The sequence below is a fragment of the Stegodyphus dumicola genome, chromosome 5, assembly GCF_044657685.1.
Source record: "Stegodyphus dumicola isolate Sdum_Otavi_A_Nest chromosome 5, ASM4465768v1".
Classification (NCBI taxonomy): Eukaryota; Metazoa; Arthropoda; class Arachnida; order Araneae; family Eresidae; genus Stegodyphus; species Stegodyphus dumicola.
Window position 1 is genome coordinate 150,404,701 of NC_140772.1, and position 14,470 is coordinate 150,419,170.

Consider the following 14,470-nt stretch of genomic DNA (forward strand, 5'->3'; position numbering starts at 1 on the left):
AATGCAGTGATAAATCTTTTACATTGTTAGTGATATGCTTACCATAGTAATGTATCTGTTTTATAATGCTCTTTTAATATATTAATAGTTTTGTATTTCTGATATCAACGTGTGTCACATAAGGTTGGAATACTTACTACATACTTTTTTCATAGAACAGATTCATGAAAAAATTTATTACGTCCTTTGCAGCGTCTGATTTGAGTTGTCCTTTGAGTTTCTGATTTCCAGTACACAGTTCAAATCATTCACAAATAAATTTAATTTGTGACTGGCACAATGGAAAAACAAGGCCTTTTTTATACTTCTGTAGAGAGATGTTTGACACATCACTAATATTCCCTGCCATGGTTAAATATCCATTGTAATTTTGTCCATCACATTTGTTTGGATTAAATATATAACATATTTATTCGGATTCCCTTTTCAGAAAAATATCGAATTCATTTGCTATAGTGTGAGCATTCAATGCATTTAGTTTGATAAATCCTAAGAATTCTTCTCAGATGGCCATCATTTCTTCATAAAAAAATCGAGTATCAATAAACAGCAGCCCCTTGCCAGATACATAACTTGTTTTATCTGCCATTTTGCTATAGGCAGAAATTTTTCTTCCATCTGGCACTATAGCCTCTTTCGCCACCAATCGACAGAAATCAATTAATTAATTTTGTATTTAAGGTGACATATAAATAGTATATTTACTCCTTTTACAAAATGTCTTTTCAAACTTTTATCTCCTGCTTTGATTCTTAGATGAATCATTTCCTGATAATTCCCTTCCTGTTATGTTTTAACCCTTAAAAAGAGGTCATGGGTTCCACAAAATCTGTAAATTGTTGATGCTATTACATTTTGATTTTCTTCATCATCATTGTGCATATTTTGCTTTAAAAATGATTGAATTATGTTAATCTGCATGCAATAATTGTTGAATTATCAACAAGTTGCTTAAGTGTGGCTAAGCCTAATTTTTTAACCATAGCAGCCATATTTTGTTTACATTTGAAACTTTGAAGAAAAGTGAATTTCTGGACCTTCTGTGTCTCTTTGCTGAGTGGGATCAAAAGTAAACTTTCAATTTTGTGCACCAAAAAATTCTTCCTTCTTGCCCGTTGGCTGAGTTGCTTGTCTTTGCTTAGAAACTCTAATTTCAGTTGTAAAAATTGTTTTTTTTTTATTTGTTTTAACTGTATTTGTTGTTTTGTTTTTCTATATCTTTCAACTTTTATTGCAAAAATGTTTTTACATATTTTTCCTTGTCGCAAAGGGAGAACTGAATTAATTGAATGAGAAATATATCTGTAATGAAACTCGAGGAAATAAAAGCATTTAATATTAGCAGCAAATATTGTCGCCAATCTGTCTCAGAGAGAGGAGAATGTTTACGAGCAGTGCATGCGCATAAAGTAAGCGGCACTGAATCGTCTATGAAAAACTGTTTCTTTTTTATTTGTTTAATTTCTTTTATGCATCATTTTAGATTTATTATAGTATTTGAATGGTACATGTGGCAATGATTAGATAGTTCTTTGGATGATATAATTTTTGTGCATTCTGAGTTATATAAAATGAATGAGATGTAACGCTGTTAAGTGACCTAGAGCCAGAGTATCGCTATGGTAAATAAATCTAGTGAATTTTAAAGAGTGCATTTAATCTATTGTGGTTTATGCACTATCGAGGAAGTAGATTTAATTCAATAATTTTAAATGAAATGCATTAATAATTCTATCGTATGCTGCAATCTTGAATATTTCAAATCCTTTCATTCTAAATTCACTAAAACCAAATCGATGTGATTCTGAACAAATTCTCGAGTTGGATAGATACGAATCACTTTTCCAAACTCAAAGTCTTCATTCATATTTTCGTTGCTCATCATTTACTTTTGAAGCACAGACACTTGATTCAATGTCAACTCTCCAATGCGAAGAAAATTGAGAATATTGATGAAAGTCTTATCTCCCTTTTGTCTCATATTTGGACAAGTTTAAATTGATGCCAAATGCGAGTTCGAGCTTGCTTATCATATTGCTTGGCTGATCAAACACTTGATTTCCTTCCATTCGGTGGTAGTTGAAGCTAGTCGTCACACAATAGCACACTCCGAAGAGTTTGTTTTCTTCATTTCCTCAGTTGACGACATCTTGACTCAATCATTATCAACGTTTGACATCGAAATTTCATCAATGATGAGAATTTTAATATTTTCGCGAACATTTTTCATTTTCTGCAGTACAAATCCAATGAGAGGTGAGTAGCCTGTTGTTCGTCCAGCTGTTTGGACTGCCAGTTTAAACGTACAATGAAGTTTTGCTCCTCTGATAAGTACAGCAGCAGCACCAGTGAGAGCACAAAATTTGACACAACTCTGATTATTTCCATATAGTCGAATAATTTTATTTTATTTTTTCATTGTAAATGTTTTACCAACATCCTGCAGTTCCAGTGAAAAATATTCTGAATCTTTCATCAGAAGCTTACAATTGAGCATTGATGCTATTTGTAATCAACTCAAGAAGTTCTTGTTACTTCAAATTGAGAGCATTGATTGCATTATTGAATTGCTCATCATTCATCAAATCGTAACCATTTGCATCAACATCATTTTGATCCAGAAGTTCACTGTCTTCAAACCCATCTTCAGCATGAGTATTTTGAAGAGTACGTTCAAATTCTCGATCACGTTTTCTAAACTTTTCCATGAATTTGTTGTTTGCTTTCAGTTCTTTGCAAGCAAGAAATTTTTCTTTAGCAGTGCCGAAATCTTAAAGTAATTCAGCTTCATTTCTTAATGGCTTGTACTGAATCAAAAGGCTGTGATACTAATTTTCGGAATCTTTATTATTTGAAATCGAGGAATCCTTATTGCAGGCTTGTTTGGAATGTTCATTGCGCTACCATCAAGAAGTCGAATGAGTCGAGTTTTTTGGTCTTTGCTCAGACCTCTTTAATGTCTTCATTAACATTTCCCTCTTCATTTTCATACTGATTGTTATAATGTTGTTCAAAGAGCATTGAATTTCAGTCAAACGCATATTCTCAAAGTCATAATCAGGATGTTCATGAGGTGTCATTTCATATCGTTCAGTGATATTTAAGCACTATTCAGATCCTTCATTATTTTTGTTGTTATTAAACGAGATTGATCTTCTGACTTTCTTGTATTCATATAACAGAAGCTCATAATGCTATCACGCATTTTATAATGAGGGAATCGGTATGCGGATTCACATGTTGAAACGTTTCGCTGTTTTTGAAGTCACATGCAAATTTCTTAACATTTTTTTTTTTTTTTTTTAAATATTAGTTTCTTTTTCTGTGATCTTTTTGACTGCATTCTTTGCTTGAATCATGGCCGCTTGAATTTCGCCAGGTTCAGCTTTTGCAACATAAGTCGATAGATTCATAATCACCAAGAACTTGAATGTCCATATTACTTTCTCAGACTTCAAGCATTATTATGTTATAGTTATTGATCCATCATTAGTAGTACAATTAATGCTGCATACGCATTTAATTTATTACGACTGAATCCATTTGCATCTTTTACAACGATTTCAGTTTTTGCTGCAGTCGGTCGAGAGAAGAAGAGACAGTTATTGTTCTTGTTTTTGTATCAAGTTAGTGAATGACGGTGTCTTTGTGTTTTCAGAACAAGATCATGCAGATGAGTTGCTCTTGTCTCCTTTCTTGTCGACGTATTACTTCCTGATAACTTTTCTTGAGTCATTTTGAAAATTAATGGAAACTAAAACTAAGAACTGACTGATTCAAATTTTCAAACCGAGATTAAATGCCAATGAGTGTAAATTACGGAGTGTCTATGGTTCAAAACCATGTACCTTCACATCAGAAAAATATATAAATAGTGAGCAGAAATAGGAAAAATGCATTAATATTTATCGTGATGTATGCTAGAGGGAGCCATATTAGCTCGCAAAAGTTTAAGGATAGGAAAAATCAAGTTTTGATTTTTTTATTTTTTGAAGTTTTTTGGATTTAAACTTATAATTTATTGTATTTTTTAATTTTATAATTTTTTTGGTATTTTTATATTTTTATAACGCATAAATACAACACTAAAGCAGAAAGCGGACAGGATTGATTTTGCAGATTAATAGGCTCATTGGCATATGGCACTAATCATAGTGGAGTAAAGTATTACATTTTCGGGGGGAAATATCCAGGGCAGAGATTTATTTCTGCAGGCATAATGTAATTACGTAGTGAACAGATTGATAACAATGCAGAAGTGGCCACTTTTCAGTAAAATTTAAGTAGAAGATAGGAATTATGGTAGTACGTCTTTCCTTCATGGGTCGGGCGCTGGAACTGAGAAGAGAGTTAAGATTGACAATTATCGCGCGGAGCGCGACGTTTCCGGCTCAGTCAGATGGAGCCACATGGGCACATAATGTAGCATTTCTGAAAGGCACTTGCCCAGGCGGGCGAGGCGTATGAGAATATTGGCCTAATCATGGCCGTATAAATGCGAAGCTTTTTCTGTAAGCTAAGCTTCGAGAAGTTTCCTAAAGTTTTCCTAAGAGTGATCTCAGACAGTTAATAGCAACTAAGGCTTTTCTTCTAGCATTATTAATGTGTTCTGACCACGTTAACTTATTATTATAGACTACACCTGGGTTACAAGAGGGACTTCGTCATTGAAGAGAATAATTTTCTCTTAATTGGAGCGTTTCTACGAGTTTTATGCAGAACCAAAAGTTGCGACTTCTGAGTATTAATGTCAATACGCCAACGAGAACACCAGTCTTCGAGTGTAGGCATGTATTTCTGCAACTTATAGACTGCATGATTTGCATTACTCGATTTGACTCGAGAAAATAATTTTGGTCTGTTTCATCTTTGGGGAGGTCCGTAACATAGTATAGATAGAGAATAGGACCTAAAGTTAACCCTGAGGAACTCCTGCACGCAACAGTCTTTCGTCCGAAGTGTCATTGCCAATAGTAACATAGAAAACTGTGTCAGAGATAAAAGAGTTCAAAAGAAGAATGAATTCCCTGAAGCAGTTCTATTAACTTGAAGATCAGCCCTTCATGCCAGACGCGGTCGAAAGCATTCGCCACGTCCAGGATGAGTAAGGCGACATTTAACTTATTGTGGAAAGCACTGCCAATAAATTCAAATAGGCGAACAAGCTGCTTTGTCGTGGACAGATTCTTGCGAAAACCAAACTGTTCGATAGGGAGCTTGTCAAAGAAAGGCTGCATTCTAGCCATGATGATCTTTTCAAAATTTTGCCCATGCCAGAGAGAAGGCTGATGGGCCTGTATGAGAAGAAAGGGGCTTGTCTACGCCTTTTACCTGGAGGATAGATGCCGTAATCACGTCCAATGATGGAGCGAGGTCTTTTCTGCGAGCTGCAAATAACAGGATCGTAGGCTGGTAACTGTTGAAGTGCATGGTTCTCTAGGTCAGCAGGTAGTAACAGGACCACTGACTGCTTTGTTTGAAAAAGCCGATGAAGTGGATGATTTTACCCCCAAAATTTTTTCTTTAACAAAGCAGATGCGGTCCAAATGGCTTTTCTGAGAAGCGTTCGTATTTGAATAGCTTGAAGCTTGAAAGCTTGAGTTGGAAGACGTTCCCGAAGTCAGACAGCAATAAAATTTATTATAGATATTTCTCTCTCTCTCTCTGTGAGTTCTTGGAATGGGTGAAAGTTTATTTCGTTTTACATATATAAGGAAACTGCATGTAAAGCAAAATAATTCAAGGCACCCATTGTATGTTAATCATTGTACGTCCCCTCAGCTCTTCGGTTGGGTATTAAGAAAAGAAATTCCTATACTGCTTTTGTATTACTTGTATAGTGAAAGATTTGGAAAAAATAGCTTCATATGAAAAGTTTTTCTCCGATGAACGAATACAGCTGAAACATGTTTCTGTCTTCAAGTATAACCACAAAACATGAAATAGTATTGTACTCTTTTGTATTTTGTATTCTATTGCATTTTTATATTACTTCGTGGTAAATTTTTTGATTCTTAAATTTCTCTCTCTTTTCTTATAATACACAAGTACTCTTTCGAATATGGCTGACCTATGAACCTAAATTTTTATACTATAAAATTTTATATAAAAATTAGCCGTAATCATTAGACACAGCTTTGTGTATATTATATTCTTGAATACATGCCTGCAATTAATACTAAGAATACTTTTGATAAAATTCGTGATATAATTAATAATGAAAATACTGTTTAAGCTAAAAACCGATTTGAATCTTTTTTTCATTATAGGGTAACATGAGCCAAACAATTTTCGTTAGAAATATACAATTATGCTAACTTGACAAATCAGATAGAAAATATTTTATCGTCATCATCGGCTATGATAAAAGATTTATACGCTTAAGATTTTGGATTATGATAAAGCACACAGGACCTATTTGTCTAAGGAAAAGGAAGACTTCAGGGTAGATTTTTTTTTTTTTTTTTTTTTTTTTTTTTGGAAACAAAATGTTAATTCACAATCAATTGTACTTATGAAAAACCCCTAAGCCTCCCATGCAGCCGCTAGAATTTACCGGTGCTCAGCTATCTTACCGCTTGGAGACTAGTTGGCTTTCTGAACTTACGCAATATCTATCTGAATTTGAATATTTGCATAAAAACGAGCAAAATAAAATTACACATTGTAAATAGTACACATTGTAAATAGTTACTGAAATCAAACTTTCTTTGAAAAAGGAAAATTAATTGTAAGGAATAAGATGGATGCATTTAATTAAACGGCGCGCAATAACAGCGCTGATCATATGTTTCGTATAGGAAATCATTTTCTTCGTGTTATCGCATAACGGAAAATATCCACAGATTATATTTTACAGTTTTTAAGAAGTCATGGGTTATCTGCTTTAAGAGAACACCTTCGTGGGCAATTTTCTAAATAAAATTAGCTTGAATTCACGCTACGCATCGGGAAAATCATAAAGACCACAAGCAGCTAAACTGTTCGGATGCCAACAACAAACTACCAACATCCAGCAATCTTATTCACTCAACTATAGTCAACTTAAACTAATGTTTGTATATTATTAGTAGTATTAAAATAACGAAAATATTTATTCTAATAAAAATTTTTGTTTGAATATCCTCCCTAGTAAGGTATTTCCTTTGGTTGGAGGTTTGTGAACAATAAATGCTATGTTCAAACAAGACATATATTTAGAGCATAATGCTTCAAAAATGTATGTTGGGATCCCTAGAAAAAAAATATCGCCGGAAAATATATCTCTGAAAAAATATTTAATTATTCATATTCTTATGATTAATTATTAAATAATTAATAACTTTTATTCAATGAAATGCTTATTTTTATATTACCAAATGTACAGCAACACTCTTTCTTTACAGAAATACCGTATTGAATAAATTATATTGTAAGCTAATAAGTAACAACATTGCTTTGTTTAATTAAGATACAATAACCAGCCGAACAAACATTAAATTGGAAGTCAAACAACAAAAATCAGCGTTATATTTTCAAATTTTCACAATCTAATTTTCATTATATCTTATCTCGTTCATTTGCGCTTTTGCGGTTCCGTAAAACCATCGAAACTAGTCCTGTGAAAATTTGAAAATATAACGCTGATTTTTGTTCTTTGACTTCCAAATTAATTGCTTTGTTTGTTATTAATATGTCTCATCTTTCCTATTTCATACAAAATTTACTAGTGTTTCTTGGACAGGAAAGCAAGAATTTTTATTTTGAATCAATAAATTTATGATACACTGAAAACGGTTTTAAATTATAATTTCCTTTCTGAATATCTTGAATGTATATGAAAAAGTAAAATGCAAATTTAATATTAATATTATCACCCTTAAAAAACACCCAAACGTTTCGCTTATTACTCTCATAAAACTACGTAATAATTAAGGAAAAAAAATTATTTAAAATATTATTAGTTGCATGCAGTTGAAGAATATAGGAAAATGCTGAAGGTTTTAAAGATTTTTAATTAATGACAAAAATACAGAAAATCGGAAATAATACGAAATGTTTCAGCAATATCTCAGAAGGAATGAAAGTTGCACCAGATATTTGTCAGAATATAATTTTAGTGATAGCAGTTTAATCAGTCTGCATTGAAATTCCGGTGATAATCAGTGACATACAGATTTAGGTTACTTAGGTTAAAAATGCGTAATAATTTAAAATTTAACCGGGTAAATTTTAAAACCAATTTATTTGAAAACTATCAGCTTCGCTGCCTTCGTCTGGCTTTTAAATGTACCGGAAAAATGGCTGAAGGGAACTCCAAACGTTAAATTTAAAAACTGCGTAGGATTTTACTCTGCAGAACAACTTCATAAAAAAAGTTATTACGTATAACAAAATTACAATGAAATAAGCAATGTCCCTTAGTACAAATATTAATTATCCTAATAAATAAATTAACCAAATTCCCTTTGCAAAATCTTAAGAACTCAAATGGTACAAAGGAGGTTAATAACTTTGTTTCCTAAAAAAAATCAGTCAAAACTTTTCAATATCTTAAAAATAGTGAAATGAGCAATAAATAAAATAAAGGAATGCAAAAAACAAAAAATTCTGAAAAGCAAAGTATAATTAATGATATTTTATCTTATGTTTTCAAGGGAAAAAATTACAATGAAATAAGCTATATCTCTTAATACAAATATTAATTATCCTAATTAAAAAATTAACCAACTTTCCGTAGAAGAACAAAAATCATGTAAAACTTTTCAATATCTTATAAACAGTGAAATAAGCAAAAAATTGACATGAAAGCAACTCAAAAAACATAAAATTCTGCGCAGAATTTTACTCCACAGAACAACTTTATCCAAAAAAAAAGAAAAAAAAATCAATAAAAATATATTATATTTATATAAAAATGACAATTATAAGTTGAACTGCGGTGCTTAACCACCAGGGTGCCTGGGCGCCATAGCCCTACCCCTCATCGAATAACATGATAAAAGTTTCGAATTATGAGAAATATAACTGAATGTGCTAAATAATTAAATGAGCAAGAGTTTAAATTCATAATTGCTAATAGTTAAATACAAATTTTTTTCCTTAAGTACCTAATTACTAATCCATACATAATTAACTATTTTTTAACAACTATTTCACAGAAGAATACATGTACACACAAGAGAAACAAAATACGAAGTGCGACGCCTTAGTGCCACTAGTAAAAACAAAAAGCAATCAGGAGGAAAAAAGAACAATATACAATAAAGAATCTGAGCAACAATTTGCATAACACATATACAAAATTACACATTACTAACATTTAGGATCGCCCTTGGGCGTTTCCTGAAATTGGGGTCCCTAGTATCATAACAATAGTTAACAACCACAGGATTGTCCAGAAGTTCCTGTTTATCATAAAATGCCCTAGATAGGCGGCAATAAAAATGACAAAGATCCTCTATTCTTAACTCTTTACGAATTTGGCTATTCCGAATGTACCAGGGGGCATTACATATCATACGCAATACTCCGTTTTGGGCAGCTTGTAACTGCCTTCTCAAACTTTTGCACGAGTATGCCCAGACGGGGCATGCATAACTAAGAATTGGACGCAACATGGTTTTGTAAATGAGCAACTTATTATCAATAGATAGAACACTGTTTCGAGCAATTAAGGGGAAGAGTGAAGCTTTACTAGCTCGAAACTTCCTGAGAATATGTGTAACGTGTGGGTTCCATGTAAGAGATTTACTGAGGATCACCCCAAGATAAGAGACCTGCTTGACCCAGGGAATGTCCACACCATACATTTGCAGGTGAGTCGGGAAATTCTTCTTAGTAGTAAACAGTATGGCATGTGTCTTGTCGACATTCACTTTGACTTTCCATTTGGTCAGCCAAGTCTCTAGCGAATGGATGTGGTGTTGTAGCTGTTGTATTGCTGAGCTAACAAATGCACTTTGAGTTAGGATCGCTGTGTCGTTTGCATACATGGCTAGTGTTGTGTTGTGTGTAGTGGGGATGTCGTTCACGTAAATATTGAATAGGGTAGGGCCCAGAAAGGATCCCTGTGGAACACCAGCCCGTATAGGCCGGTTTGTGGATAATGAACCAGAAACATGAACGACAAAGTGTCTACCGGTTAGATAGGATTTAATTATGTTTGTGATGTAGCCTGGGAGTCCCAGGTTGTGTAATTTGTATATGAGGGCATCCAGCCATACTCTATCGAAGGCTTTGGCGACATCTAAGAAAAGTCCACCAGTGACACGATGTTGTTGCATCCCACTGCTTATTAATTCAACAACTCTGTAGAGTTGATGCGTTGTCGAGTGCTTACGCCTGAACCCAAACTGATAGGGTATGAGGATCTTCTGCTCATCCAGGAAGATGTTTAGTCTATGTAGAATAACTGCTTCCACGATTTTGCTAATTGATAAAAATGACAATGAAATATGCCAATCTCTTAAAAACAGTGACATAAGAAATACGATGAAAAATTGTTGCCAAACCCATATTTCTAAAAGAATGAAACTATTCAAAATGATGCGATTTCATCAAAAATCTATCAACAACAATAAGACAGGAAAATTGTTGCCCAAATCACATTTTTAAAGATGTGAGATGTGAGAAATGTACTCGGAAGCTTCATTTAAAAAATCTTTTAAAAATACAAAATATTATCATTTTTCCAAAATTCTTTTTGTAAAAGCATTCGCAAGGATGAAAGTTTAACGTGTCCAAAAATCAAAGAAAAATAATCTGTACATTTTTAAAAATAAACTTTTTTAGAAAAAATCCCATTCAAAAAGTGTTAAGCTCCCTTTGTTAAATAAATTCGTATTTAATCGATTTATTGAAACACGAAATTTATTTTAATTTTGTAAAATAGCTAAGTGCCTACGTTTCATGACGATGTGAATATGGAGTGTGTAGAGTAAAATCTCACTTTCCTATAGCCCATTATGTTTCAAAATGACACGATTTCGTTACAAAACATGAGATAAAAAAAAATTCGAAATCGAATTTCGAAAAAATCGCTTCGAAGTGCACTGGCTCTTGTGTAGATATACCTATGTACCAAATTTCGTAGCCGTGGGTCTATTAGCTTACGCGCAGCGCGCACACACAGACAGACTCTTTCTTTTATTATATGTAGAGAAGATATGTAGAGATAAGATTGTTGAAGGGAAGGAAACTTTCAAGTTTCGCAGCTGTAGCCTGCGGCATTAAGACGATCATCACGGAGAGTCTAGCCTTTTGCAATTCTGTTGAGAGCTCACAGGTACTGAACAATATATAGCAATCAATCTCACTTAGCGGAATCATTGAAGTAAAATTCTGGGAGGGATGGGAAATAACAAAAGAACTGCTTGACAATTTTCAGAGGTTTAGGGTTATTTTCGCGACATTTTACGGGAAGTTCGGTCCAAAACTAGCTACAGTTTTAAAGAGATTCGCAGATAATCACTCGACAGGCTAAGGGTTAACAACATAGCGGTGTGCAGAAAAGAATTTTGGATATATTCCTAAATATCAGCCCTGGAATATATTTTGTGTCCTGTTTTAATCATGCCTTGTCACAGTTTGAACTTTGTCGTAAACTACGCTGCGTACAACAATTTATTCAGTGCAGACTTATTAGATATGTATACTAATTTGTTTTTAATTACAGGTGACAGTGCGAGTTAGCTCAGTTTCGCTCGCAATTTTGATGGAGTGACGGGTCCGAGCGTCCCACCCCTCTTTCCCTACCTTGACTTGACCTTGACTACCTAGGTTACTACCTTGACCTTTCGAGAGGACTTTCGCCTCGCTTATTTACAGTGCATCCCCCCATGCCCCAAGGACACTATGCATTTACAAACATCCATGTTTGCTCCGGGATTCAAACCCGCGCCCTCCGGCATGTCAGTCAGCAACGTTAACCACTATCCCAGTTGGGCGGCTTTTTATAACATAAATGTATGCATAATTCTTCAATAAATATGTTTGAGTGTGAGTTTTAACACAGCACAAAATGTTTGCATATCTAGCCAAAAGATAAAATGCAATTGTTTTTGATTTTTCATATTATTATGTTAGTAATGCTTCATTTTAAATATTAATTTTAAGTAATGTTCCTTTAATATCATTACTGCATAAAGGCACTCGTTAGACATTTTGCACGACGGCGCCGATTAGGCTTGGCGCGGGCCTGGGTTTTGATAGCATTATAAAATGTTATGAGAGTCAGATATTTATCCACAACAATCGCACAGATGTTTAAATAAACACACATATGTTTTATTAGTAACTATATAAATTTTATCCACAAGTTTGCAGATGATGATAATGATGTGATACGAGAAAAAAATAGCAAATATATAGAAAGGCAGTTGGTTGGCATATTCAAAAATCTTAGCCTCTGTTCTTCTGGTCTGATTACAAAATAACACATAACACTATTTATTTATTTATTTTTATGCTCCTATTCAAACACAGTTCCATAGTGAATTAAATTATTAATCTTATTGTAAAGTTACGGTAATCTCAGTTTTATTCTGAATATTCTTTGAAAGGGATAATTTATAGGTTAATTTTGGCTTTAACAAATTTGGCTTCAGCTTCATCAGTGAATTTGACGAACCAATCGTACCATGGAAAAATAAGAAATCAGCAGAATAGTTAAAAAAAAAAAAAAAAAAAAGTTTACGCCTGTCTAAATGCATAAAACTGTTGAATTTTCAAATTGTTCAACTCAAATTGGAACCCTGGATGACTTTAGGTCTATTTAAGGTACAATGTGAGTACGAATAAGTGTGAATGAATCAGTTTTATTAAAAATAATCTCAAATTAGAGTATCTTTCTGAAGATTATTTTACCTAAACTACACTAACTTATTATATTAGACCAATCTAAAATATTATCAATAATTATTCTTTTGTTTTCTTATACGGAGAACATAACCAAGGCATTCATTTGCAGATTATTCGAAATCATTCAGACATCACATATTCACAGATATTATCGAAAAGGATTTATTTCAGTTTTCTGAAGTAACGTTGTTTACAACTATGTTTACATCCACCGATGTTCTTGTTCATGGTGGGCGGAGCTTTGTTGTGACGTCGGCTTAGCGTAAGTCAAGACACTCCCTGCGTGTTCGGATAGAGGAGATTTAGCGCCGACCTACGTCTTCAGGGCCTATTCGCACCAGCGGTGCTATTAGCCGCTTGAGTTATTCGCACCAACATTAACCGCGCAGGTGCATTGAATTTCCGGATCCGTCGTTTGAACCCAATCAAAAAAGAACTGATTCTACTTACGCGAACTGCCTAAGTGTTGTAATGAATTTTTTTTTTAAAGGCAGGTTTATCATTTTGTAAGCGCTGACGACTTTCAAAAGATTAGAAAGGTAAATGGGTTCCTGTTCTTATATATATAAAAAAAAGAAACACGTTTCCTTTCATTAAAGTATATATAAAAAGGGCAGATTTTTATGCTTGCAATGCTTATCGTTTTCCTGAACGGTTGGAATAGTTTAAATGACTGATTTGGGGGGGGGCGACAAAATCTTGTTCACATTTCAAAGATGTATTTTGCACAATGAAGACTTTAATTCATTCCTCTTTGAAAATTTTCGTTTGAGAAAAGGTAATAAAAATTAGACAGAGGATTACTGTGTAGAAAATTTAGACATGAAATAAGTTAAAAGCGATTAAATCAACTATTAAATCAATAATTAATCATATAATACTAGATATTAAGAATTTTGTATGCCTCTTAATTTTTTTATGGAAATACTTGGCATTTTCAGGACACAAAGTATTTCAAAGAACTTTGAAATATTAGTACAAACACATTAATAAATTAAATTTAAATAAATAATGAAATGTAATTTAAAAGACAGAAGAGATGTAAGAGATTTAGATTTAAAAATGTGCACACACAAATGATTTATCAGATAACTTTGATTTTGAAGTATGGCATTTGAACTTATAAACATGTGTGGATACTGAAAATGTGATGAACATATAAGAACATTATAATTTTCAGTAAGTTTTCTTATTGAATAATAAATTCTGAGAGTCCTATGCTATAAGACTAGGGACTAAGTTTGTATAAAAATTCCTCTGTTAAATAAAAGAATTTAAGTAAGTTTTGTAGCCTTTTTGTCAATACATTAAAGATTTTTTAACTAATTATACGTCCTCGCTTGCAATTAGAACCATCATTAAATCCCTATTTTATCTAATCCTTTCCTGAACATTATCATGCATATATATTGACCTCGTCTTTGTAACTGTTAATTATTACTTGCAAATTATTCTCTTGCTGGTGAACTATTTAATAGTTAGGACCCTAACTCAGCAATATAAAGGGTTGTTCTTCGCTCTCGATACCGCCTGCCTTACGGAAATCGGCGTAAATTGCTGGTACCTGGGCTGCTAATGCGCATGCGTGAACGTAGGTGGTGTGAATAGCCTTTTAGCTATTCGCACCGTC